Source organism: Camellia sinensis, chromosome 10, assembly GCF_055761805.1.
Source record: "Camellia sinensis isolate YWXY chromosome 10, ASM5576180v1, whole genome shotgun sequence".
NCBI classification, from domain to species: Eukaryota; Viridiplantae; Streptophyta; class Magnoliopsida; order Ericales; family Theaceae; genus Camellia; species Camellia sinensis.
Window position 1 is genome coordinate 138261009 of NC_138970.1, and position 23902 is coordinate 138284910.

Sequence of the window (23902 nt, forward strand, 5' to 3'; positions counted from 1 at the left end):
AGCCCAATCTGACAAGACGGCCTTCAAAGATGAAACCGGCTAGGGTTGAAACATGCTCAGATGCCCCAAAATTTTTTCTTCTCCTTTTGCTTCGCACAGATGTAGAGAATGGCACAGCATCCTGAGCCTAAACGATTTTTGAAATTGAATAAGGGTTTTTCAAACCGGGGTATTGAGCCTACAACTGAACACATCAGGGAGGACTCAAACAAAAAGGTGCACGACCTAAACATAACGAGACACACTCGGAAGAAACCTAAAGCACAGGTTGAGGTCGACAAATCAAAAAGACACGACATACAGACGCGTTAACGAAGACGGGGGACCTCTAATCACGAGGAGCCAGTTTCTCTGGATATTGTTTCCCACCCTCTCTAATTTGTGATTCTCACACCACTCGACCCTCAAGCTCGGTTTTTCTCTCAAAACCTTTTTCCTCACTTTTCTCTCAACTTACACCTCTCTATTCTTTATTCTCTGATTTTTATCCCTCCCCGGGGTGTTTAATGAATGAATAGGAAGTTGCGGGTTCATGCCCAATGCCGTTAGCTCACGGCTATTTCTTCTGGCGGGTAGAGCGCACTTCTGGCAAGTACGTCGATGACGGGGGAAAGACAGAACGCCTGACTCAACTGTGCCCCTAGTTTATCATTTTAACCATTCTTTTCGTTTTGGTTTTCTACTAAAACAAGTTTGATCAAAATGAGAGTCGGATTAACGTACTTGTTCGATTTTTGATTTGAAAAGCATGCAAGTCAGGCTGTAAGCACTGAAAATTTTCCTTTTTGGGTCCAAGACAATGGTCCAGTTTTGGAAAATGAAATAGTTTTCGAGAAAATAGTCAACCTCAGTAAAAATTTTCAAAAACTATTTTTCAAACAGTCAATGCTCAACGGGCATGGAACTTACTCTTTGAGATGCGCAACCTCAGATCGGAGGCAATGGAAAATTGCCCCTGGTTTGAAGGGGGTGGACAGCAACGGAAAGTTGCCCCTAGTTTGAATGGCGGTTCACGACGGCTCGTGGCAACGGAAAGTTGCACCTTGTTTGGATGGCGCCGCAGCAGTCCGCGAACAGTCCTCATTGGTGGTGGTCGAACTCTTGGACACAGAGATGACGAAGACGGTCATAACAAATATATGGACACAGTCACCTTGGAGGCGTGGGCGACTGGACTTTGGGATGAAATTGAAACCATTGCATGGACTGAGACGCTATGAAAGCGTTGGGGGCTGGACTTCATGATGAAGTTGCCTACGTATCCCAAACATGGGAATCAAGCTTTACGTAGTTCCGGTTAAGGTACACTCGGGTATTTTAACCTTCACTTTTCAGGCTCTAACTTTTGCCAAGGCGCCCGATGCGGGTTTTCGACCTTGCGAGCTTCTTTTCATTTTCTTTTGTTCATTTCTTTTCTTTCTTTTTCACATTTTTTTTTCTTCTTTTCTTTTCTTTTTTTGTATATTTTTTTTCTTTTTTTTTCTTTTTTTTGCTCTTTTGTTTCTTTTTTTTTTTTGTATTTTTCTCTTGCTCTAACTTTTGCCTGGGTGCCCTTCCGGGTTTTCGGCCCAGCGAGCCTCTCAAGGGGTAAAAGTGTAACAAGTCCATGCCAAATGGTTTTTGAAGTTGAAGCCTCTCTGTGTCTAGGAGAACGGCTGTTGCACTGATTTGCAGAAGAATTCATCATGGTTGCTCCACGAGCTTCTTTCGGTGAGATCTACTCCTTTGATGCAGATTCGGCTTTGGGGCCTCTTGCTCGTGGGCTGTCCCTGATCTGGCCATACAGACCTTGCATGACGTTTGACCGTTGAACTTTCTGAACGTTCTGAACGGGTTCAAAGTTTGAAAATGAACGGGTTGAATCTTGAGGCTGAGAGCGATCCTAGGCTGCGTAATCTCAAGAGCGATTCCACACAGGTCTTCACAGGGTCGTGTAAAACATTTGTTTTTGAAAGTTTTTAAGAAAGCGACAAATCGCTCGCGCCGAAGATAGTGTGGAACCAATCTGGATCAAGCCAGGATCCTTCTCAGTACTCACGCCGACAAGCATGATTTCATTCATTAAAAGGCTTAGCACGCCTCTCCTTCTCTCAAAATGATCAAAATTTTGCAAAACCCGAGGAATTCCTTCCTCTTCGTTTTCATCACCGCAGTGTTCAAAAGGGTTTTTTGAAAAACTTAGGTCAATACAATAAGTTTGGCGCGCAGGAGAGCAGGCGAGATGTACTGTCAGCCCAATCAAATTCTCTAGCACTTAAACTGAAAGCAAGCATGGAAGTGAGATAGCAACAGCTGTTTCATTCAGATTTGTTGGTGTAACTGGCCCCTCGGCAGAAATAGACTCAAAAACAAAAAACGGGTAATTACAAGACAAAACGGTGTTCGAGGCAACAACCCCGGAATCACCTGGTATTCTATACAAAGGGGACTGACTCGATACAACAAGACAGACCCTTAAGCAAAAAGACTGACTCAAGACAAAGAGACAGACTCAAAACAAAAGACTGACTCGATACCCAAGCCAGGGTTTACAAAGCTAGCATTCACAGCCACTCAAAAATGTGTGCCAGACGCCACATTCAAAATACATCCAGATGCCGCCCGCAGGTGGTTCACCTTCTGATTACATACTTGCAGTATCTGTGTCCTCAAAATACAATAACTGGGTGGTAACGGAGTTGGCTGCGGTGGGCGGAAGGATAACCTCGTTGTCAATCAACTCTTGCACCTCATGACGGAGGCGGAAGCAATTGTCGGTTGCGTGGCCTGTCTGCTGGTGGTACGCGCAGTATTGAGCAGCATCATGCGTTGCGGGGGGATTTTTCGGGAGAGGCCGAGGCTCCAAGGGTTTAAGGTGCCCCCTCTCGGCAAGGATCTGAAGTGCCTTGGACAAAGGCATGTAGAGAGCATGAAAGGTCCTGCGCCCCCGGGGCAGGTACTTTGGGGTCTGAGCGCTCTTACTAGCTGCACAGGCGAAAGGGTCGGCAGGCGCCACTTTGGCTTTCTGATCTTTCCCGGGTGCAGGGGCGGGAATAGGAGGAACTGTCTTGGCATGACGGGGCCCATCCCGATTTTCTGACTGACTCAAACTACCCTCAGGTGGAGTGGGGAAAAGCATCCTCCACAGTTTTTGCCACAACTGCGGATACCTGTTGCTTATTCATCCCCCCGGCTTTCAAAGCCTCGACTGCCCACAGCAGTTGTTCAATGGGATCGGCATCTGCCTTCATTTTGTTCTTGCCTCTGGCCTCAGCCTGATCGAGGGTTTGGGTTGATGCTGATACGTCATTGCCATAGTTGGAGGCCATCTCTGGTTGGCTAAGTTCGATCACAATTCGCCCCAACAGTGGGGGCTCCTGGGGTACAAAACTCCCGGCATATGGTGCGGCTGGCGGTGAAGCTGACATTCCGTAGGCGAGATCCGCCACAGACCTCTGGAGATCACCTATCATCCCCATCAATTCAAATGTAGTTGGCTCGCGAGCCTGGTATAGCTGGGGGCCCCAAACCGGGTGCGCAACAGGCGACCTGGGTGGATGTGACAGATCAATGCTGGCCTCACCTTGCAGGGTGATCCCTTGATCTAATGCGGCTGTCATAACCACGATCTCTTCTGAATTCTGCATCATCACAAGCCCTGCCGTGGCAAGGGGGACGCTGGCTGTTCTGTACCGGCTCTGGACACTCTGAACTGAAAGGAGAAACAAACAGCATTTCAGCCCAAACGGATCAAACATGGGTGTAGCTGAACAACTGTACTCTACTGCTGATCACTGTTCCCTAGACATCACTGTTCCCAAAAACTGAACCCTGATACCCGCAGATAACTGATTTTCATAACTGATACTGATGCCCTCAGGCCTAATACTCAATCTTGCAAACTGATATCTACTTTCCCTGTAGAAATACATTCTAAAAGCACATAGCAAGTAAAGAGAGCCAAAACACCCCTATGTTGGGGTAGGGTTTCCCTGTCCTATTTTGTCAGGAGCTAGGGTTTCACTATGCACGCAGCAGTTTCAAGCAACCTATAATCGGGTAGGCAACCTGTCCTAACTTGGAATGGTCACTACGGATCCGAACATGCACTAGGTCGAATGGTCAAAAAGGGTGCCCTGGAAAAACCGGGGTTTGTGTTCCCATACTGTCAGAGCCCATAACCGGTCAGCCATATGGTCATGCCTTGACAAGACAAGCCTCCGGCAAACCCTTCAGGAATGGCAGATGGCAAACACGGTGTCCTAGGCGCACCAATGCACATGCAATGCAAAGAAACACATAAGTGTAATCAAAACAGGATACCACGAGTTCGAGTCAAGCTCTCTAAACTCCCCAGCAGAGTCGCCAGAAACTGTAGACGCGCCCCGCGAGGGGCCTTCGCTACTACAGTTCGGACTCGATTTGTGTCGCGGTTCTTAATCTTGAACCAAAGAGTCCAAATCTGGCAAATCGTTTTGAGAAAACAGATTTTAGGAAAGAAGTGCCAAACATGGACTGCTTTGCCAGATACAGAGTCGCCACCTAAATATTTTTTAATGGGGGAATTTAGGAAACCCTGACTCGGTGCCGAAGGCCACATGTCCGTCACCACCGGAGTTGTCTCGGCTCGGGAGCTTGGGTACGATCGGGGAAGGTCAGCTATGAGCACCCCCTTTCGCCCGGTCCGAAGACCGGCCTCTACTAACCATGATATCCGATTTTGAAAACGTTATGTGTTATTATTCCATTTATTAGCCTAGAATTACTATGTTATGCGTGCAGCAAACAAGTATAGACTAGATTGCCTAATTTGGAAATAAGCATTGCATATCCATTTGTTTTAGAAAACATTTTGGAATTTGCTACTCGTAAGTAGGCTAAAATACGGATTTCAACGAGTTTCTCCAACTCAAACAATCCAACCTTCACCCACAGGCATTCAAACAGTAATATCACGTAAGCATTTAGCCACATGGTAAGCATACTGTCATGGGAACATTCACACGCATGCGAGATGCTAAAGCGAAAATACTTACATCGTATTCCGTGCCAAAACAATAAACTAGTTAGTAAACATGCATGTCCTAGTTCATGTCAAGTGCCTAATGCATCGCATACAAAATGTCATTAGAGTAGGCTCGGCTAGTCTATGAATGACATGTGAAGATGCACAAATAACATGTATTCAATTCGAAATTTGAAGTACAAATGCAGTTAGCATGATGTACCGAGCCCGGTGCATGCAAAGCAAATGTATGAATGCACGCATGCATAGCATAAGGTATGCTAAATTAAACGTGCCCTAACACTAACCACCAAAGCAGGTAAGTAAAAGGGAAGAAAGAAGTGGGGATTGGAAGACATACACACCACTCACACACACTTATTACAGATTTGCCCTCGCTCGGAGGGACCAAATAAATAATACAAATTAATTAACTACGCAAGCTAATTAAGTATTACAAGTTGCCTAATTAATTAAAAAAATTAAATAAGCTAAGAAAAGTAGTAAACCGCCTCGGGAGGAGGGCCAGATGCAGCGCGTGCTCGGGTCTCGCTCGGAAGTGCACCGCCATGCCTAGTCTGCCTCTGTTTTCCTTCCTTCACTTCTCTGGAGGTTGTCAAAACCTCAGGACTGCTTCCTTGGACATCGGGGAACACCACCGGCTGAATGGAATTACCACCGGCAGTATCATGTGGCCACCGGCACAAAATGGATCCATCGGCAGGGAAATGATTGCCGGTTGGCACTAGAAATTGCCGGTCGGCAGAGTGTTCCTGCAGAATCTACAATTGACAGCAACAGAGGGCAAGGCAAAGCATGGCAGCACAATTCAAAGCCTATATGCACCAAACATGTCCCTTGTCATGGTTGTAACTCAAAGGGGCATGTGTCTCGATTCTCAGACCACCAATCACGCATTTCCATGCATGATGGCCCAAAGGATCAAGAGTGCAACTTTCATGTCAAATGAAATGCAAACCAAACAAACAAACCAAGGCCCAATTCCTATCACCAAGTCAAGGAATAAGGCATGCATGCAAGATGCAATGCAACCTAGGCATACAAGCTAAGGATGCAACATGGCATGGCAAAACACTTATGCAAGCATACAAGCAAACATGAGGTAATGCAAATCAATGGAAAGGTGGTCTAAAACATGATTTGGGCAGCTCTAAATAGGCCCAAAACAGTAGCCAAAGTGACCAAAACAAGGGACCAAAATACACATACACGCATGCACATGTTAAGGCCCAAATGCTTAAGCATGAAAGGGCTATTTCTAAGCACATTTGAATGAGGCAATCATGGACAAATAGCATGCAAGGTAAGCATTGTAAATCATGTTAGGATGATGTCAAACCAAGCAACAAGATAGGCTAAACATTAGCATGCAAATAGTCCAAGTACTTGAAGCAAGTCAAAGGGGCTTGAACCATGACCAAGCCAACCAAGCCTCACAAGGCTAAGGGGGCTTAGAATAGGTTCAAGGCAGACCTAGACCATGCAAAGGGGACCCCCTAGATGGCATCTAAGTGGCTCAAAATCAAAAGCATATGCAATGGCCGAAACATGGAGCATACTACACAAGCTTCCAAAGCATTAAAGATGCGTCCAAGGTAAACATATAGGCATGCAAATGGGACTGAAATGACATGGTGGATGGTTCCAAGTCACCAAATCAATGCAAAAAAGTCATGCTATACATTCACACGCTTAAGGCCAACAAGCTGGAATGCAAAGGGGCTATACTAAGCATGCCAAATCCGACCCAAACAAACATGGACAGACCTTAAACATGGCAAAATATGCACAAAAGCTTCACAAGACTAAGCCTAAAACATGCTCTAACAAGGGCTAACAACCTAAGGCATATTAAGGCAATAACAAGGCATTACATGGTAGGTATGCCAAGCATGCATGGTGTACCAAAACCAAGTAAAAACAGAGGCATATTATGATATAATAGGCACAAAAAAACCGCCAAGGCATGGTCAACATGAAGCTTAGCTAAGTGCTCCCTCAAGAGGCCAAAAATGGTCCTTTTCAAGGACAACAAGGAGAGGGGGTGGCCCTCTCCTCTTGGAGACTTCAAGGCACCATCTCCACCACTGAAATCCCTCAAGATTTCAGTGATGAAGAGGCCCAAACACCAAAGTCTCGAAGCTCACTCAAAATGGCTCAAAATGGGGCCTTTCAAGGCCTAAGAGGGGTCAAACACCCTCAAACCAAAAAACACTCTTAATAAACAATCAAGAGGACTAAAAAACAGAACTTTTTTGTATTATACACTAAGCACAAAAATAGTCCAAAGATAGGTAAAAACAAGATACAAAAATGGGGTAAAAATGGGTAAGATTCTTACCCTTGAAGACCTTTTCAACATTGATGCTCCAATGGCCCTCCTTGGCTTGAATCCAACACCAAAACACCAAAATCAACCCCTTAGAACCTCAGGAGCCAAAGGAAGGTGAAACACTAGGTGTTTGTGTGCAATAGTATGGACTAAAACACCTAGAATACAAAGAGAGTAAAAGAGAGATAGAGTGTGTATCTAACCCTAACCCTAAAACCAGAGCTTCTCTATGTGTTCTCTCTCTCTAAAATGTCTAGATTCTCTAACCCTAAAGCCAAGAGACAAGGCTTCTCTTTATAGAGGCTTTTGTCTTGTAAAGCTTACAAGACAAGCTTTTAAAGAGGGAGATCCCTCCATCCACGTGTATAGAGGGGAGCAAAAAGCAAGGCAGCTGTCTTAAAATATCTGCAAAAGCAGATGCACAGTAGTCGGCCGGCCAAAAATGTCATTTTGACAAAATTGAGTGCCGACCGGCAACAAACAGTGCCGACCGGCAATATACATTGCCGATGGCAGCAAAAACCAGCCGGTGACCTCTAGCCACTGCCGGTGGTGTGTGGGGATGCCTCACAAAGCATTCCCTGCCCCTCCAAGGCAAAACACAAGTGTTTGGTGCAAAACCAGACACTAAATAGTCAAGTTCGGAGATCCTGAGGCAGGGCGCGTAGCCGAGACCTCCGGGAACTCCAAACGAACACAAACATGGATAATCACCGTTTGTTCAAACGGTGACGTCCAAGTCTTGTGGACGGTCAAAAATGGGGTGTCTACACCTTTCTGATGATGAATGTCACATCAGTGCCATGTATGTTCCTTTTTATGTTTTTAAATATACTTATTATTCAACTCTATTTTTTGCTTAAAATGTTATTTATGATTTTTTTATTTTATTTATTTTTAAATTAGGAGGCAATGATGTTTGAATACTAGCCTATGCTCTGTATGTTAAACTTATTAATGTAAGTTGAAAGTCCAAATTCTGTTTTGTATAGATGAAAAAAAGAGTAATGTGCTGAGAAAACCCTGGTATTGTTCTGTCACTTCTTATTTACACGACGCAACCGGTTGCCATGAACATCTATTCATATATTGCTAATTACTAGGGTTGTTGGGAAAATTAAGGTTGTATTTTGATGTCCCATAGAAAGGGAACGGCTGCCAACAGTACTCATAGTAATTCAAAGTGGAAATCTGATATTTTGAGTATGCAAAGTGACAAGAATAAATGGCAGCCAATCTACAAATGAAATTCAAAATAACGAATATTGTCATGTACTAAAAGAACATCAATATGATCACTTTCAAGATAAATGAGCGAGTTTTCTGTTCTTGATTAGGTGACCTCATTTTAGTAACAATTGATTGAACTTTCACTTCTCATACCATAAAATGTTTAGTAGGTGCGTTCAAATTTAGTTCAGAAATGTTAATGTCCAAAACACCAGAGGCACCAATACACATCTATAATTAGGCATGTAAATCTGCAGGATGTATGTACTCTAATTACTTGGAGTTTTTCATGTTTTGTGCTTTTAATTATTTGTTGTTATACATTGTTGGTTTTTGAAAAATTGAATTCTGTAATTATTTATTTTCATGGAGATGACTCTCTTAGGTAATATATTGTATACAAATCTCTAATTCAAGAATGAATAATTGATTGCTTGAAGAATTTTGCTGGGCTGCAGCTGCTGCAATGTTGCTGTGAAGCGGGCTGCTACTAGATGCTGGTCTGCTACAAATTTAGGTTGTTGTTAGTTTCATATTTTCATTTTGTTATCTGCTGTTTTTACTATGGGTTCACAATTTGGATGTATTTGAGTATTTTAGTGAGTTTACCCTTTTAGGTTTTATACAACGCTTCCAAAAGCATATTTTTCTGTAGTGTTTTTTTGCCTACACATCAACTTTAGGTGATTTAATATCAATGTTATTAGTTTGTAATAGTAGTGCCTGAGGGATGCCTCTTGTAAATAAGTAAATCTTATAAAAAAATATATATGATTTTCAATTTTTTTTGCTGTTACAAATTTGTTGTTGTCAAAAAGTAAAGCTTTCTCGACGAACAACTTGTTGGTAAATGTGTAGCCAAAAGTTTATTTTTGCCCACTCATATTATGTTGCTAACAATGCCAATTTGTTGTTGTTGCCAAAAGTAAAGCTTTATCGACGACCAAATCATTGGCAAATGGTAACATTTCCCGACGTAAATGTATCGCTAAAAGTTTACTTTTGTCCACTCATATTGTGTTGGTAGAAGTGTATTTTTTGCCAATGCCAATTTGTCGTTGCCAAAGGTAAAGCTTTAGCGACAAACAAATCGTCGACAAATGGCAACATTTACCGACGTAAATGTGTCGCCAAAAGTTTACTTTTGCCGACGCATATTTTGTTGCTAAAAGTATATTTTTTGCCCATGCAAATTTGTGTCGCGAAAAGTGCCACACAATTATCATATTTGAATGACTTTTACCGACGCAAGGTAAATTGCCGACGATAGATGAAGTCTTTTACCGACGACTATGTTCGTTGCTAAAGGCATTACTTTTACCAACGCAATGATAATTTCGTCGGCAAAAACTTTTGCCGACTCACTTTTGCCTACGGGTTGCCAACGTAGCTTTGTGTGTCGGCAAAACTCTTTGCCATTGAATTTTTCCTTTTAGCAACATATTTTGTTGCGATGCGAAAAATGTAATTTCTTGTAGTGATTAGTCAAGTCGCATTAGTTAGGATCCTGCATTTGTCTAACTGTTTTGTTTCTTTTGGCTTGCCTTGGAGTGTTATGCGAGCACTTATTGCTTTAGCATATCGTATGTGTGTGATTGTTGCCATATCAAGCATATTTTCCATGAGGCTAAGTGCTTAAATGATTACTTATTTGAATGCCTGTGGATGAAGGCTAATTGCTCAAATTGGGATGGTTTGATGAATGTACATATGAGATCACTTTTTCAAGTGATACATATTCAAAATAATTTTCAAACAAACATGAAATCAAAGTATTCCAATTTTTGCAAATTAGTCTGTACTTGTGGGCGTCACATAGTAATGCTAGCCTAAATAATCAGAATAAGAGCATATAATGTAAATAAGAATCACATCATGATTAGTAGGTGCCAATATTTGATCGGGCGAGTGGGGTGCTCAATTCATGACCTTCCCCTCTTGCACCTAAGTTCTTGAGCCGAGACACTTTGGTGATGACGAATAAGTGACCTCTGTCACGAGTCTCGGGTTTCCTAAATTCTCCAAAAATATTTAGGTGGCGACTCTGTAATCTGGTAAAGTAGTCCATTTTTGGCATTCTGATTCAAAATCGATTTTCCAAAAGATTTTCCAGATTTGTACACTTTTTGTGTTTATCAATTTCACATTGGACATGTGAAATCAGATTCAGAACCACGGGAGTCCGAACTATAGGGTTGTCGTATCCGAAAGGAGCATGAAAAGCAAGCTCTAGTTTTTGCCGGCTCTGTTAGGGATTTTTAGAACTTGACTTGAACTTCATGATGTGAAATTTTATCTACACTTATGTATTCTTTGCGTTGCATTTGCATTGGTGCGCTTAAGTCATTGTGTTTGCCATCTGCTATTCCTGGACAGTTTGCAGGAAGCTTGCCCAAAAGCTTGCCAAAAACCTAACCGGTCGTGGGCTCTGTCATGTTGGGAACACAACCCTTGGATTTGGACTATTGCTGTACCGTTTGATCCTCTTTTCACTTCTCGGTGTTAGGTGTGAGAGGTGTATTAGGTAATCTTGCTGAGGTACCTACTCGACCATTCGGCCTAGTGCATGTAATGAGCTCTAGTGACCATTCAAAACTAGGGTAGGGTGCTCTCTCACTTTTCAGGATGTTGTGATACCGTTTATTTGAATAGCAAAGTTGTAGATCACTCCAAAGCTAGGACAGGGAAACCATAAACCTCGCATAGGGGTGTTTTGAATGCTTTTGTGTGAAATGTGAAATCTTTGACAAGGTATGATGCAATCTTGGAAAAGTTTTAACTTAAAGTGACTCCTTTCAAAACTTGAGGGTCATATCAGAATTAGAATTTGGGTCAAAATCCAGGGGTTTGTGTTTGATATGGGTGAATTTTCAACAAAACCAGAACCAAGGCCAAAAAATTGTATCTTACTTTGCTTTGACTGGCATACCAGGTATCTTGATCTGATGAGGCATTTGTTTTAAATGCTAGGTTTGTCTAAGCCAAAGAAGTAGCAGTACCCAACTCAGCAATGGCCCAATCCAATCCGATACAACCCGGAAAGCCTTAACCCATCACAGTCCATCCAAATCCCAGAAAAACACACTCAGCAAAGGCGCAGTCCATCTAATCCCCAAAGGCCAACTCAGAAAAGATCCATCCACTACCGAAAGACCCATTCTAAAAAACCTAATCCAGTCGAACCCATCTAGACTTATCCATTTCAGATACATCAAGTATAACTGAGTCGAAATCGTTGTTAGTCAGCTCTTAGCTTACACCCATCCATTTCCCCGATTGTCAACTCAACAGACCCATGATGGCATAGAGTCCAGAAGAAGTTGTGGCTATGATAGTAGCCCTAAACTCAAGAATTGCCATGCAAGATGAGACCAATGCTAAAATGCAACGCCCATTTGGGGCATCTACTACACATCTAGTCCTGGGCCCCCAGTCGAGCTTTGAACCACCTTCACCAATTGAAGATTTGCAAAGTCTAGATCCTTGAGAAATGTTGGTTCAAGCTTGGGTTTTCAGGCCCCTGGTGCAGCCTATTGTAGAGGCTTTTTTCCCTTGATATTAATGAGCTTGACCCAACCTTGTTAAAAATTACTAACCTTGAGAAGTAATTCAAAAAGGCATAGGGAATTAGCTCCATTTCCAATATTGAGGATAGGTACATGGAGGTTGCCATAAGGCTTCCAAACAGGTTCAAAATGCCATACATTGATCGTTTCAATGAGTTTGGAGATCATGTGGTACATATTCGGCTTTTCTTAGGCGTCTTGAAACCGATGGGTCTAACTAAGCCTCAGAAACTCTCTTTGTATGGAAGAACCATATCGGGCATAACAGCCACATGGTATGCCAATTTGGAGGATAAAGTGAAACAGAACTGGGAAGAATTGGCTGAGACGTTTGTCAATTAGTATTCTCATAATACCCAAATTAAAATGACCACCCAATAGCTTGAAGCAACCCACCAGAATCTTGAAGAAACTTTTATGGAATTTGTTGCAATGTGGAGAGCAAAGGCCACACAAATGACAGATCGACCTTCTAAGAGGGACCAAGTGCGGATAGTGGTGCAGAACCATGAGCCTGATATGTTACAAAAGCTAATAGTCGCTCCACTGTTCACTTTCAAAACTTTGTATGAATTGGGGGTTCAGATTGAGAGTGCATTCAACAAAGGGATTATTCCCAGAACAAGCGAACCAACAAGGAGGGTGTTTTTCGGGAGCACTATTCCCAAACCCACTGAAATCAATACTCTTGCTACCAATCCCAAAACTGCTGACCCATTTGCCAATACCAACCCAAAAACAGCCAACCCAACCTATGGTCAAAGCAGAACTTTCACCCCTCCTCTATATGAGCCTAACTAGCGCACTAAAAGTCCTAATGGAAAAAAGGTATCTCAACCCCCTTGATCCCCAACCTCTTCCTGACCCACTCCCTGTTAGACATAACCCCACCAAATACTGTGTGTACCATCAGTAGCGCGGTCAGGGCAACGATCGTTGCTACCACCTTCGTCATGAGGTTTAGAATCTCATCGACAACCAGACGATAGCTCCACCTCAAGACCCTAATGTTATCACTGATCCACTTCCCATCCGTGACCAAGTACCTTCTCCTCACCTTAACCTCATCCACACGCTCTCATCCACCTTCAATCCCAGCATATACATCACCTCAATCCATCTGCCCAAGCTGAAGGTGTTCATTGTTAAAAGTATCGATTTGTGCATGATAGATGCACCCAATCCAGTTCAGGTACACCAAGAGTGCCAAAAGCTGAACCCACTACTACTGAAATGTTGGGAATGATTGAAGACCTTCAAAGAACGGTGGCAAATTTAACATTTTGGGTTTTGATCCTGCCAAAAAGCTCTTCAATCTCAGGCGAGCTGTAACTAAAAAGGGCCAACCCGAAACTATATCAAGTTTGGGTGATGACAGATCAACAACAAATGGGCCTCACTTTGATAAAGCCGCCTAATCTTTTGGCCAAATAGAAGCAAGTTGCAAGAACAAGGCTGGAACAAGTATCGATCCCTATGCACATCTTCAGTAGGCTATTGAGACATTGAAGGTCAAAGGGTTGAACAAGCAGTAAGTGCTCGCAGTTGTTGCAAAACCTATGGATGAGATTTTTGTCGCTCAGGTTGAGAGAATTTTGAATCAGGGGCCAAGCCGTGAAAAGGGACGTTTTACCAGAAACACCCATCCTGATTCCAATCCCAAGCCCATGAATAACCAACCAACACCTGCTAACCCATTTACCAATATTTCCAAAACTAGTGCTCTATGCTCCAAAAAACGAACCTTCACCCATCTCCGTATGAGCCTAACCTCTGCATTGAAGGTACTAATAGAGAAAGGGTATTTCAAACCGCTCAATCCTCTACCTCTCTCTAATCCTCTCCCCCCTAAACATGACCTCACCCAATATTGCACATTTCATCAGCAGTACGGTTATCATAGTGACTGTTGCTTTCGCTTTCGCTTTCTCCATGAAATTCACGACCTGATTGACAATAAGGTCATCACCCCACCTGAAAGTCCCAAAGCTATCAATGACCCTCTTCCTGACTGCAATAGATTGCCACGCAATAACATAAAACCCTCCCATAGCTTGCCAACAACCAACCATTACCCTGGCCAACACATCATACCCGCTAATGAACCCAAACCCATTGTGTTCATTCCTGAATCTTCTGATTCTTTTCTGAGCAAAAGGAACAAAATCTTTGAAGAGATGGAAAGTTTACTCGATCTTGGTGAGTTAAAGCTTGATGAAGCAGTGGGCTCTCTACAGATGCTAGTTGTAGACGTCCCCGAACGCCCCGGGAGGATGAGTCCCGTTCTGTTCATTTGGGCTCACTACAAGTTCAGACTTTCAAATTGTCACGGTTCTAAATTTGAACCAAAGAGTCCAAATCTGGCAAATCATTTTGAGAAAACAGATTTTTTTTAGAAAGAAGTGCCAAATATGGACTGCTTTGCTAGATACAGAGTCGCTACCTAAATGTTTTATTTTGGGGAAATTTAGGAAACCCTGACTCGTTTGCCTAAGGCCACGTGTCCGTCATCACCAAAGTTGCCTCGGCTCTGGAACTTGGGTACGATTGGGGAAGGTCACTTCGTGAGCACCCCCGCTCGCCCGATCAAAGATTGGCCTCTACTAACCATGATATCTATTTTTGGAAACATTATGCGTTCTTATTCCGGTTAGTAGCCTAGATTTAATATGTGATGCGCACAGCATACAAGTATAGACTGGATCGTCTGAATTGGAACAAAACATTTCATGTTTATTTTTTAAAATGGTTTGATGGGGCTACCTGCAAGTAGGCTAAGACATGAATTTGCTACCCTCGGGTGGGCTTAGAAAAACATGATTTTGCCACTTATCTAGTGGGCTTAAAACTCACAATCAATGCATTTATTCCAATTCAAATAATCCAACCTTCACCCACAGGCATTCAGGCAGTTATATCACATAAGCATATAGCCTCATGGTAAGCATGCTATCATGGCTGTCACTCACACACATGCAAGGATGCTAAAACATAAATACTTACCGAGTACTCCAAGCCAAAACAAAAGCTATGTTAGAAATCCATGCATGATCCTAACTATATAGAAATGCCTAATGCAACACATGCAAAATGCAAGTAAGATAGGCTCGGCTATTCTAAAGATGGCATGTGAAATGCAACAACTAACATGTATTCAACTTGGAATTGAGATACAAATGCAGTTAGTATGATGCGCCGAGCCCGGTGCATGCAAGATAGATGAATGAATGCAAACATGCTATCATACTGTATGCTAATTGAAACATGCCCTAATCTCACCATCATAAGCTGATAAACAAAAGGGAGAAAAACGTGGGGTTGGAAGACATACATCATACACACGCACACTTATTACAACATTGCCCGCGCGCAGAGGGTCCGAATAAATAATACAGTTCCAAATGAATGAATAATACAGTCCCGAATAAATACAAAATCCTAATTAATTAACAAATTAATCTAGGAAAGCAGTAAATTGGCACGTAAATCCATGGACCGTCTCAGCTCTGTTCCAAATGATGAATAATGCATGCTCGGGTTGCCTTGTGCGGAGAATGCCTTGCGATGCCCCGATTTGCCTCTGTTTGCAATTATTCTTGGGATGCGTGCCAGGCTCCGGAAGGTTGCTGATTTCTGATTTGCTGCAACAGAGAGCAACAAAGGTGTAAGAGGGGCTAATTTCAGCCCACTAAATTATTTAGGCCCAATAGCCCAAGATTAGTGGGCCCAAATTTGTCGCAAGTCCAAGACTGGTGGGACCAGATTTATCACCATCAAATGGGCTAAATGGCTCTAAGCCTCGAAAGGGTTCGGATCCACGAACCTAGAGACTTACTCAGGCCCGGAACTCGAAAGGGTATTAGGCAAGCCTAGAGATCCGAGGCACTCGGATTCGAAAGGGTTCGGATCCACGAACCTAGAGGTCCGAAATACTTGGCTTCGAACGGATTCAGACGCAATCTAGAAGTCGCTCCGTTAATGAGTCCCAGAACACTTGCGGGCTCGGAGCTTTCCGGGATCTACGCACCAGAACCATGGACGTAATGGAGTTCGAACAAAGGACCCGATCCCGAGGACGGTGAGTGGAGATAAATTCACTCTTCGGTTAAACTAGCCTATACCCGGGTCGAGGTGGCACGACCCCGGGGGGTCCATGAGACTCGGCAATATTTTGCGGCAGGACGTCCTCTGGGACTACCCCTGACCCTTTGGGATGATTGGGGATCATTGGTTAGGTGTGGCTAAGAAGAAGGGTTCGCCGAGGGATTGATCTCCTCTTCGGGGTTTTCTCATCCTCGGAGAAGTCACCTCCTCGGAGAAGTCACCTCCTCGGAGAGGTCACCCCCTCGGACAAGGTGGTTAGAGAAAATATCCCCCATGTGCCTTGCACATGGGCTCCATCCTACATCATGAGGTGCCTATAAATAGCACCCACCCATAGCTTTACAAGGGATGGATTTTGGAGATTTTTTAACTCTTGGGAAAGAACTAATTTCCCTTCTCCATTATCAACCTTGAGAGTGAAAATGGGAGATCAATGGGAGAGCCTTGCCATTATTCTATTCTCTAACCATTTTGCCTTCTTCTTCACCCAATCTCTTATCTCCATCATCTCCTTTGTTGTTGTGTTCCTAAGTTGAGATTATTGAAGAATCTAAGCCTCTCATCATATTCTAGAGAATTTGAAGTTGTTCTTCAAGGATCTTTGAAGATCTTCGAATTTTCCAATTCCTTTCTTGAACCCTCTCCTACAAAAGGGGCATGGCAAAGTATTTTCACATATGTACGCATGACTACTCTTCAGGGAGTGTAGTCCTCGATCCTCGTGCCACCAATCACGCATCTCGATGCATGATGGCCGAGAAGTCGAATTGCATGACTCAATATCAAATGAATGCACATATGGACACAACAAGGCCTAGACTCCATCATGGATAATCCGGCGTGTCGGCGACCGGGAATTGAGACATGTTCCGTCACTTGGAGTACGAAACGTCCCTCGTTTCCCGTGCTTGGGCTAACTCCTATCCCAAGCACAATGCAATATGCATGACATGCATGAATGCAATCCTAACATGCAACCTAGCATACACAATGCTATGAAATGGCACACACAATGCACGATGTAACGAGGCATACACAATGCTCTAACATACAACCTTGCATACGCAACGCTATGAAATGAAATGGCATACACAATGCATAATGGGTTTACACTAACATGAGTGGACCTCATTCACACTCACATCAGGAGCCATTAGGTGAAAATGAGACTCCCGAAATGCGTGCACGCAAGCACGCAAACCGAGGACCAAACCTAAGGCATAACATGTAACTCTAACAAGGCATGGCAAGGGATGCAAGATGGCATATAAACTCACAAATTCCAGCACTGAAATATGATGCTAAACAGCCCCGAAACATGGAAAAATGGCACCCGATGCATGAGATGAACCCCGAAACTCGAAACTAGGCACATGGAATGACTTATAGCTATACAAAGCATGCATTATTTGATCATGAAGTCTAAAGACAGAGCCAAGGCAGTCCCAAAACATGAACATTTCCAGTTCAAAGCATGGCCAAAAGATGCTAGTAAGATGGACTAAAGTAGCATGCAACTTTGACTAGCAAACATGAGTTATATGGCAAGTATAGGATGCACATGGAATCTTACCAAACCAAAAAAAACCAGTGAATAAAATACATGAAAATATGCCCAAATAACCATGGAGATGCAACCAATACATCCAAAAATGATGAGCTCCGTTAGAGGGCCCTGCAATGGATTATTAAACACATACAAGGTGGACACTTAGCATGGAATAAACAACTATGAAAATCAAATATGGTAGTCTTAGAACTCATTGAATTGACCCTGGAAAGTGACTTCAAAGCATGCAAGATAAGGTCTCTTTGGAAGGCCAAAAATGACCACCAAACAAGTCAAGGTGAGGGGGGTCACCCCCCTCTGATTTAGAGGCTCAAGATAGTGTGCTAGCCACTGAAAATCCACTGGATTTCAGTGGCTAGAAGGCCAAACCAAGCATGCAACAAGAGCTTAGGTGTAAGGCTCAAAATAAGGGACAATCAAGCATACAAGGAAGCATATGACCTCAAAAAATAAAATTCCCTTAATAAAACATGAAGATGATGTCAAAAGGAGACTCTTTTCAGTTTATAACAAATCTCAAAAGTCAACACAAATAGGGCTAATCTGTTATGCAAAAATGGCCCTAAAAGAGAGATTAGAGACAAGGGACAGAAGCTGGCCCCAAACAGAGGAGAGCCCTCCAACAAAGTTGAAGAGGGGCTCAAAACAAGGTACTTTACAGTTTATATCAAGTCTCGAAAATAAACACAAGTGAGGCTAAAACAACATGCAAGAAAAAGGCCTAAGAGAGGGATAAAGAGACAAGTGGTAGCAGCTGGCCGCAAACAGAGGAGAGCCCTTCAACAAAGTTGAAGAGGGGCTCAGAAGAAGACATTTTTCAGTTTATAACCAAGTCCAAAACAGCTCACAAATAAGACTAAAATACCATGCAAAAATAGGCCTAAAAGAGAGATAAAGAGACGAGTGGTAGTAGGAGACCTCAAACAGCAAGAGGTCCTTGATCAAACATGAAAAAGAGCTCAAAATATGACTATTTACAGTTCATATCGGAGCCCAAAAATGTAAGAAAAAATGGGCTAAGATATAGAAAAAAGTAAGGCAAGAAAGAGGGAGAAGAGGACTCACCCTTGTAGCACAACTTTCCCGCAGCTTCTGGTCCAAGAAGAGGAGCTCCTAACCTCTGAAAAACAGCCTCAAGTTGCTGGAATGGAGTGTGGAGGTTGTAGGCTTGGGGGTGGTGTGTAAAGGTCAAGAACAATGGGTGTTTGGTGCTTGAAAATGGAGAGCAATGGAGGAGGGAAGGGTGTATGCTCCAGCTGGTTTTCTAACCCTTAGAAATGGAGGATAGTGCTGGTTTTAAAGAGGGAGAGAGGCCAAGGAAAGGGGGGGGGAAACAAATTCAAATTTTCCCCCCAAAAGGCAGCCCCCCGGATACAAAATATGGGGGAAAACAAATTGCACAGCTAGAACACACTGAGAGAGAGGATCATGGCCGGCCAGGTTCAAAAGGTTCAAGTGGCCGGCCGGCCAGGGGTCAAAAGGGTCAATCAAAATTGTTGGCCGGCCACCCCAAAAAGGTGGCCTCCCATGTGTGCACAACACAAATATGTGGTCAAAACCCAAAAAATGTGAACCAGGAGAGAGAAATGCCAACTTTTTAGAGGGGTTCAAAAGGGTCAAGGACAATTACTGGCCGGCCTATACATATTGGTGGCCTCCCAGGTGTGTACAACACAAATATGGGGTTTAGGGCTAAAGAAAGTGGCTCGGGAGTGGTCAGCATTAGCTTTCTAGTGAGGAAAACGGGCGACGGAGAGCGATGAAGAAATAAAAATGGATTTTCAGAAAAATTGCTGGCCTCCCACCCTCTTACAAGCTTTCTAACAATGAAAATAAGGTCTCCACCAAAAAAGAACCAAAACGGATGCAAAACGGAGGTTCGGGGACCGAAACGCGCAGCCTGGGGCCCCGAAAATGGGCTGTTAAGCACCGGAGGTGGCGTTCAACCACGAAGTTGGTCTCTCGGGCCACAGTGTTCCTCAAAAGGGAGGAAACAAGGTTTGTACCAAAAATCGGAGCAAACGGAGGTGGTTAGGCCGTCCCGAACCGAGGCACACGGCCGTCGGCTCTAAAAAACTAGAAACCGGGCTCCAAATAGGAAAAATGGCCTACGACCATGAAATGTAGCCAATGGCCAATGAGAGATGATCTACGAGACCTCTCTCTCCCTTCTGGAAGAGAAAATAGAGAAAACAGAGCCTGGTTCGCAAATCGAGGCAAGGCACGAAAGAGTCTGGAAGTCCGGAGAGGCTTGCAGCCGGGACTCTGAAACTTCTGAACGAGCACAATATACAATATCACCGAGCGCTCAATCAGTGACGTCTGAGTCTTAAGGTCGGTCAAAAATGGAGTGTCTACAGTTGCCCCTCTTTGACAGTCGGAAGTCAAGAAGTGACCGGAGTGAGTGTCAAAGCCCAGGGACGACCCATTTCTGACAAGGCCGAAGACTTGGACAAACAAACAAAATATAGATAAATAAATGGTTGTGCCCGTAGGCTGCCTACGTATCCCTTTGCAAGGAATCAAACCAGCATAGTTCAGGGGCAGGATGCAAAATGATATGCGGGAAGATTTTGATAATTGGACTTATACGCTATACGAAGCCGGTTTGAAAATTGGACTTACGCTACGCGAAACCTATTTGTAATTGGACTTATACGCTGACGCGAAGCCGGTTTGTAATTGGACTTATACACTGACGTGAAGCCGGTTTGTAATTGGACTTATACGCTTTCGCGAAGCCGGTTTGCATTCAAAACAATGCAATGTACTAACAAGTACAGGTGAGGTGCGCAAGATAGCGCGAATGAAATGCTATGATTGTAAAGATGCAAAGGTTGACAAACTCCAACCATGCCGGAATCAGGAGAGGAGGTCCAAAACAAACAATTAGGAGTGCATACAATGCAACCTAAGTCAAATTCCAAACACGTCGAAATTGTGTGGGCAACAAAGAGAGAAACAAAAGGACATATCCCAGTGTTTCAGAAAGGAATGAGAAACATAGGGACGTATCCCAGTGTTTCGGAGTGGTTCAAGCATTGGAACGCATTCCAAATGCTCTTAACCAAAGAGGGAGAAACATAAGGACATATCCCGGCGTTTCGAAAAGGTATAAGCATTGGAACGTATTCCAAACGCTCGTGACCAAAGAAGGAGAAACATTAGGACATATCCCGTTGTTTCGGATTGAGTGAGAAACATAGGGACGTATCTCGGTGTTTCGGAATGGTGTGAGCATTGGAATGTATTCCAAATGCTCTTAACCAAGGGGGGAGAAACGTAGGGATGTATCCCGGTGTTTCAAATTGAGTGAGAAACATAGGGACGTATCCCGATGTTTCGGAAAAGGTATAAGCATTGGAACGTATTCGAAACGCTTTTAACTGAAGAGGGAGAAACACAGGGACGTATCCCGGTGTTTCAGAAAGGAATGAGAAACATAGGGACATATCCTAGTGTTTCAAAAAAGGAAAGAGAAACATAGGGACGTATCCCGGTGTTTCAGAAAGGAATGAGAAAGATAGGAACGTATCCCGGTGTTTCGAAAAAGGAATGAGAAACATAGGGACGTATCCCAGTGTTTCGAAAAAGGAATGAGAAACATATGGACGTATCCCAGTGTTTCAGAAAGGAATGAGAAACATAGGGACGTATCCTGGTGTTTGGAAAAAGGAATGAGAAACATAGGGACGTATCCCAGTGTTTCGAAAAAGGAAAGAGAAACATAGGGACGTATCCCGGTGTTTCAGAAAGGGAAGGGAAAACATAAGGACCTATCCCAGTGTTTCCGAATAAGAGAGCGTGCATAACAATGCAAGTGGAAAGTGCGTGACAACGCATGTGAAAAGGTGCACGACAATGCAAGATAGATGTGCATAAAAAATGCAAGTAACGAGCATAACAATGCTAGATAGATGTGCATAACAATGCAACGAATGGTGTGCGTAACAATGCGAGAAATGGTGTGCATAACGATGCGAGAAATGGTGTGCATAACGATGCGATAAATGTGCAACTTCGAAAGCGTGTTTGAAACAAAATGCCGAAAAAGGAAATACAAGCCTTAACGAGACCAAATCCAAACGCGACCTCCGATTTACCTCTTGGAGGGGTTTGTAACACACTCCGCTGGAAAAGGGTACACCCTGTTTATATTGGCGAGAGATAACATCTGCTGCTGCTTTAATTGCCATTCTAACTTGAAGCGGGCTTAAGCTTGGAGTAGAGGCACACTCATTCTTCGGAGCACTAACAAGGCCTGAAGAGGTACATCCGGAGTACAATCACAGAATTTACTGAAGGTGAAACACACTCAGATGCTTCGATTTTCCCTCTTTTCTTTTGCTTTGTGGTCTGGAACCCATATAGCTTCAAATAGGTCCTTGTTTTACTGTTCTTGCATGACTTGGGTTGAACCCTGCGGTTTTAAGAAAGAACAAATTCTTGTTTTGCACAAATGTGGAGAATGGCACAACACTCTGAGCACAAAACGATTCATTTTTGAAATTCAGAATGGGTTCTCGACCGGGTATTGAGCCTACAACTGACCACAGCCGAAAGGACTCAAAAATGGAAAACAAAGGTAAAACAACCTAAACACAACGAGACACGCTCAGAACGACTCAAAACAAGATTTGAGACAAACATAACAAAAGACACGACATACAGACGTGCACGGGGAGCCTGTTTCTTCGGGTATTGTTTCCCACCCTTTCTCATTTGTGATTCTCACATCACTCGGCCCTCAAGCTCTGTTTTTCTGAAAAAGCCCTTTTTCTCACTTTTTCTCTCAGTGCACGTCTCTCTATTCTTTAATCTCTCATTTTTCATCCCTCCCCAGGGTGGTTGATGAATAAATAGGAAGTTGCGGGTTCTTGCCCCAAGCATTCTGCAAGATTCTCTTCTTCTGCTCAGAATAGTGAACTTTCTCCTACAGAGGGGTTGCAATGCAGCTGGATGTGTAGCAGATCTGCAATCGACATTGGCTGACGATGCTCTTACTGGGGATTTTGGACGTGATTAGATCTGTCCAAAAAAAGGAGTGGAATATCTTGATCCGTTCCCATTCGCGCTTCGAGCTTGGATTGATACCTCGTTGCTTGGAGGATGAAAGAGCTTTCAGCCCTTTGTTGTTAACTTCAGTTATGCCCTCTTCTGGCAGGTAGAGTGCCCTTCTTGGCGGGTATGTTAAAAATGGGGGAAAAGACAGGAAGCCTGACTTAACTGTGCCCCTAGGTCATCATTTTGACCATTTTTGTTTTTGGCTTTCTACTAAAACAAATTTGACCAATATGAGAGTTAGATTAATATGCTTGTTCAATTTTCTGATTTAAAATCATGCAAGTCAGGCTGTGAGCACTAAAAATTTTCCTGTTTTAGGTCCAAGAAATGGTTCATTTTTAGAAAAATGGAATACTTTTCGAGAGAATTAGTCAACCTCAGTAAAAATTCTCAAAAACTATTTTCGCAAACAACCATTGTTCAATGAGCACAGAACCTACTCTTGAGATGCACAACCTCAGATCTGAAGGAAAATTGCCCCTTGCATAGAGGACACCGCATGGCAACGGAAAGTTGCCCCATGTTTGGACGGCATCGCAGCGCGTTGAATGGCAACGGAAAGTTGTCCCTTGTTTGAATGGCACCACAGCGCATTGCAGTCAGTCCTCAGTGTGACGAACACAACCAAATTCTCGGATGCAAATAAGTCAATGATGGTCAAAACCATTACATGGACATAGTCAAATTCGAAGTGTTTTACGACTGGACTTCAGAGTGAAGTTGCCTACGTATCCCAAAGATGGGAATCAAGCCTTACGTAGTTCGGGGTTAAGGTACACTCGTGTGTTTAACCTCTCCTTTTGCGCTCTAACTTTTGCCAAGGCCGCCCTTTGCGGGTTTTCAACCTTGCGAGCTATATTTTTCTTCTTTTTTTCAATTCTTTTCATTTTTTTCATTTTTTCATTTCTTTTCATAATTTTTTTCAATTCTTTTTTTTTTCATTTTTCATTCTTTGCATTTTTTCCTTTTTTTTTTGTTCTTTTTGTTCTTTTTCTTACTCTAACTTTTGCCTGGGTCACCCTTCTGGGTTT